Raw genomic sequence first — 5,808 nt, 5'->3', positions numbered from 1 at the left:
CAATTTTTTTGGGAAACATGCTCAAATTTGAATTTCGTTAGCGCGGTTAGTTCTGGAAGGTCATTTTTCGTCTAATAGGATGGTTGGTTTGGATTTTGAGGTTTTCATATTCAGTTTGTACTGTTAGGTGTTTTAACTTTTAACTTTTGGCCAAAATTTGACTTTGCTTTACATTTTTTGTAAACGTGCTCTGATGAGAATTTCTTTAGCGCGATTAGCTTTGGAAGGTCATTTTTATATCTAATAGGATGGTTGGTTCAGGTTTTGAGTGTTCCATTTTCAGTTTGTGTTGTTAGGCGTTTTAACTTTTAAATTTTGGCCAAAATTTAGATTTGGTCGATATTTTTGATAAACGTGCTCAAATTAAAAAATTTGACATAATGATATGTGTCATATTGAGATTAATTTAACTTGTTATCATAGATTTTGCATTGTTTCATTCAAATATGATTTATAAAATTGATATTAGTATTTTTGGATTTATATTCGTGCTCTTAGATTTTTAAATGCAATAAATTAATAAATATTTTACTATTGGATAATCATCCAGTTAATAATATTTTGAACATATTGTCAATCAATTACTAACCTAACATGAACTTGAATGATATATTACCAACAAACTAACAATTAATTAGTAAATTTATTAGAAAAACAAATAATCATACTAACGGTATTTAAAAATTTATTACCAACAAGGGTTGTGGTGGAGTGGTAAGTACTCTTACATCCTTAACCAAGAGGTCTCAGGTTCGATTCCCCTTGGGTACGGAGTCGCATTGAATGATATATTACCAACAAACTAACAATCAATTAGTAAATTTATTAGAAAAATAAATAATCATACTAACGTATTTAAAATTTATTACCAACAAGGGTTGTGGTGGAGTGGTAATTATTGCATTATCCTTAGCCAAGAGGTCTTAGGTTCAATTCCCCTTGGGTACGGAGTCGCCTTTGTTAGAGAGCACTTTACTCCCCAATGTGGGACTTCCCGGCCAACGAAAATTTCAGGGCCATGTTTCAAAATTTTGTAACAACATCTTTGGGTGTTTACCAACTAATTTTTGGTTGGTAAGTTTACCAACAAATTAAAATCGGTTGGTAATATTTACCGACGAGCCTTTTAGCAACAGATTAATATAAGTTGGCATTTGGTTGGTAACTCAATTTGATCAATTTACCAACGAATTTTTTTGTTGGTAATTGGGGTTCCTTTTGTAGTGATAAATGTTCTATTATATAATATTTCATGATAGAGAAATTTTCGATATGAAATATTTTCTTGTAAATAATTTATACTCAATTGGTATTAAGATTAATCAAATTAATAAATTTTAATTACTAGATGATTATGTAAATACTATAGCAAAACAGACCTTTAATGGTAATAAATCATTGCCTCAAAAATATTGACAATCATTGAGTTAATGTTATATGTAGTGTAGGTAAAATTTTTAGAGAGAATTATATAAGATGATGGTTATAAATATTATATTATATTATTATCATTAAATATAATATAACAACAATTATATTGTTGCTATTAAATAATTGCCGGAATTTTTTTATTGGTAAGTAAATGATTTTATTTATCAAGTGAACATTACAAATCGAAAAACGTTAGCAGGCATGGGCATAAGCTCCATCCTTGCTATCTTCAAACAACAGTCTCATTTTACCTTTTACGGATATATATTCATAGCAAATAGTCTATTGGCTAATTTAGGATATCTACTACCTAGCCCATGCGTCTCCTGGATAATATGCCTAACAATTGTGCTTGTCTGCTGCTTCTTCTGTGTGAATATTTTGTTGTTGCGTTCTAGCCATAGGTGATATATGGAACTAGCCATTGTTAGTTTGTACACAAGTGGTGTGCTACTTCTCGCTTTCATATATTTACCTGCCCATTGGACTTCAGTTGTCCAGTGCATTGTGCTTCTGTTAATCCCTTGCCAAGTTAAGACTCTTCTCCACACTTCTACAGTATAGGGACATTGAAAGAATAGATGATCAAGATCTTCATTCTTCATCAGACATAGAAGACATTCAGGAGATTGTATGACACCCCATTTAGCCAGTCTATCTTTAGTCGCAAGCCTTCCATTTACTGCCAAATACATTATGAACAACCATTTAGGAGCCCCCACATTTTCCCATACCAATGACCTCCATTCTACCTTCTCCATGGAACCCCTCATCTACATATATATTTTGTCAATAGAGTAACTTTCCATGTTTTTTACACATGCCTTATTTAATCCAACCTCTTGGAGATATTGAGCTGCTTTGAGTATTCTTTGCACTATCCAAGAAGCATGCTTTGATTGTATATTCCATACACCATGCTGCCCATAATAGATAGCTATGAATCCAAGCCACCCAGAGTTTGTCTTTTTTCCTGCACAAATTCCACATTAGCTTCCCAATTGCAGCCTTATTCCAAGTATATATATCAAAAAAGTGCAATCCATCGTTTGACTTGGGCCTACACAGCTTATCCCATGCAATCAAAGCCTTCCTAGAAGTCTCAATATTACCAGTCCATAAGAATCTCCTACAAATAGCTTTCACTGTTTGAATGATTTTCTTTGGTAGAGAGAATATTTGGGACCAAAACATTTGGATGGCATACAATACACTCTTGATGAGTTGAGCTCTTCCTGCATATGACAAGAATTTGGTGGTCCAGCTTGTGATTCTACCTAGCATATTCTCCTAAAGTGATTTGCATTGAACTAAAGATATCCTCTTAGTACTTAGAGGAACACCAAGGTATCTGAAAGGCAAATCCCCTTTGATAAACTGAAGTTCTTCTAGTATTTTCTTTTGCAGCTCTTGTTTGACTCCACCAAAGTAAACACTACTTTTCTCCACATTTGCAACCAATCCTGAAGTCTGAGAGAATTTCATAAAACACTAATACATACATCTCACTGATTTTATGTCTCATATGCAGAACATTAATAGATCATCAACAAAGCTTAGTTGCACTATTTTTTTAGCTTTACATCTAGGATGGTCGTGAAAATTAGACTCTGTCTGCAAACTTTTTCAGAATTTTTGTCAGGTAGTCCATTGCTAATACAAACAAATAAGGAGACATTGGGCCCCCTTGCTTTATCCCTCTCCTTGCTTTGAAAGGTGTTGTACTATGTCCATTAGTCTAAATGAAGTATGCTACTGTTGTAATACATGGCATTATCCACCTAATAACTTTAGTTGGCATTCGGTGCCCCTCCAAAATCTGCTTCAAAAAAGACTATTCCAGAGAATCATATGCTTTCTTCATGTCAATTTTCACCATACACCTATTAGAAATCCTTTGTCTTCCATACCCTTTCACAAGTTCATGACTCAAGATCACATTATCATTCAGTGGCACAAATGCTGATTGGTTAGGATCTACAAGACTCTCCATGACCTTCTTCAATCTAGCAGTGATTACTTTTGATATAACTTTATATATTGTTGAGCAGCATGAGATTGGCCTAAATTCATTAATTCTTGTTGGGTTCTCCACTTTTGGTATAAGTGTTACATCATTACAGGTTAGTACATCTCACCAGTATCAAAGAACTTTAATATTGCTTGTATGATGTCATCCCACACTATTGGCCATGTTCTTTTGAAAACTACAACATTTAATCCATCTATTCCTGGAGCTTTTAGATCATTGATGCTTTGCAAAGCTATTTCCATTTCTATCCTTGTTACTTGGGCTGCTAGCTGAATCTGTTGATCTTTCCTCCCCTTCTCATTATAGTGGTATCTACACTTGGTAGACATGAAGCAGCCTGTCCAAGTAATCCCTGATAGAATTTGAGTGCCTTTTCCTCAATGTCCTTCTTGGAATATATTATTGTACCTGCATCAGTAGTAAGATTAGTGATAATATTTTGTGCCAGTCTATTTTTCATATGGGCAAAGAAGTATCCTGTATTAGCATCCCCTAGATTCAACCATTGCACCCTGGATTTCTGCCTTATGGCACTTTCCTCCACCAGACTCCATTTCTCTAGCTGCTTCCTCAGTTCCCTTTCTTGTTCCCTATTAGCATGTACCATATTATGATCTATCATCTATGTTTGGACTGTATACAGTTGTTCTCTGATGTGCTTGGTTTTGTCCTTCACACCTTTGAATTTCGAATTGTTCAATTCTTTCAACTCGATTTTCACCTTTCTAAGCTTTCACCAAATTGTCTTCATGTCTCCTCTTTTATGTCCTTGCCAAGCTTGTTCAAACTATTTGAAGGAATTTAGGGTGATCTGCTATGCAATTAAAGAACCTAAATGCTTTGTCAGTGTTCTTGCAGCTTGTGTCCAGACCCAGACTCAGAGGGGAGTGATCCGACATTCCTGGCCTTAAAATCCTTACCTCCATGACTGACATTTGAAGCATCCATTCAGCATTTACTATAGCCCTATCAATCCTGCTATAAGTGTGCCCATTAGTTCAAGTATAAGTGCCACCAACTGTTGTCAATTCATTCATCCCAGCATCTAGTATAAATTCATTGAAATCTTTAACTTCTATATCCTACACTAGACTACCTTGGGGTCTATCCTCTGGCTTTAGTCCGAATTATTTTTACTATAGTGAAAAAAATATAAACATTTTTTGGAGTTCTGCTTTCTTTTTTTATGATTATTTTTATCAAAAATATAGTCCTTTGAATCAAAGTTTATTTGGTATGGCTCTTGGCTTTTGGTTATCAGTCAAAAGAGTAAAAAGTTAAAATTTACAAATTCCAATCTATAATGTTTAACTTATTGTTATTATTTCAGTTTAAAATCTTATATTTATAAATATATTTTTTAATATCAAAATACTCTAAAAATTAACCCTTCACAACATAAATTAAATTATCGAGTCTTTGTAATATATAACAATATTTTAACTTTAAACACAAATAAGACTATTTAAACATGCTCTTACTTTTCTATAAGAATTTCTGAAATAGTGATCGGGCTTTTTTTTTTTTTTTGTTTAAAGAAAAGTAACAAAAACAAATATAATATTCCTTCTGTCTTTTTTACGTAACACCCTTTCTTTTTTAGTATGTTCTAAGAAAATATTACCTTATTATAATTTTAAAAAGTTTAATTTAAAAAAAATCACCCTTAATAAAATGATTTGCGACTAAACAATATTAAAGAATTATCTTAAATCACACACTTTAAAAAATATATATATATCATATCAAAATTAAACAATATCACATTAAATGAGATAGAAGATTCGTGTTTTCCTCAATATTGGAGAGAGGTCTTCAAGTTGTTTTGTTTTGTGCTGTCTATTCTCGTTTTCCGCAATTGTTTCCGACTAGTGAGAGGTGGACAGACACAATTGCTTCATATCTTAAGGCAAATAAATCTTAACTACAAAATGAAAACCAAAAAGAGTAAAAATAGAGTGCATTCTCGATCCGCCTTTACGTGATACATTTATTTTTTTTAAAAATCATCTAAAGAAAATAGCGAGATTTCTTTTATTATATATATTTAAAATGCCGTAACTCTAAAAAGAATAACTCTTGATGAAAATTAGGATTTTTTTGTCTTCACAAACTATTTAACAAAATCTAATTGTTGGATTTTTAATAAGAATTATGAAAAGAAAGTTTTAAGATGAACTAGTATTTGAAGGTGTAACTTTTACTATTAGTGACCTATTTTTTAAAGGGAAAAAGGTCAAATATGCCCCTAAACTATTCGAAAATGTCTAAATATACCTCTCATTTAAAGTTTGGCCTACTCGTGTCCTCGCTATCCAACTTTTGGCATAGATATGCCCTTATGG

This window comes from Solanum tuberosum, unplaced genomic scaffold, assembly GCF_000226075.1.
Source record: "Solanum tuberosum cultivar DM 1-3 516 R44 unplaced genomic scaffold, SolTub_3.0 scf00358, whole genome shotgun sequence".
In the NCBI taxonomy this organism is placed as follows: domain Eukaryota; kingdom Viridiplantae; phylum Streptophyta; class Magnoliopsida; order Solanales; family Solanaceae; genus Solanum; species Solanum tuberosum.
The sequence above is the reverse complement of the archived record's forward strand: the minus strand, read 5'-3'. Positions refer to the sequence as shown.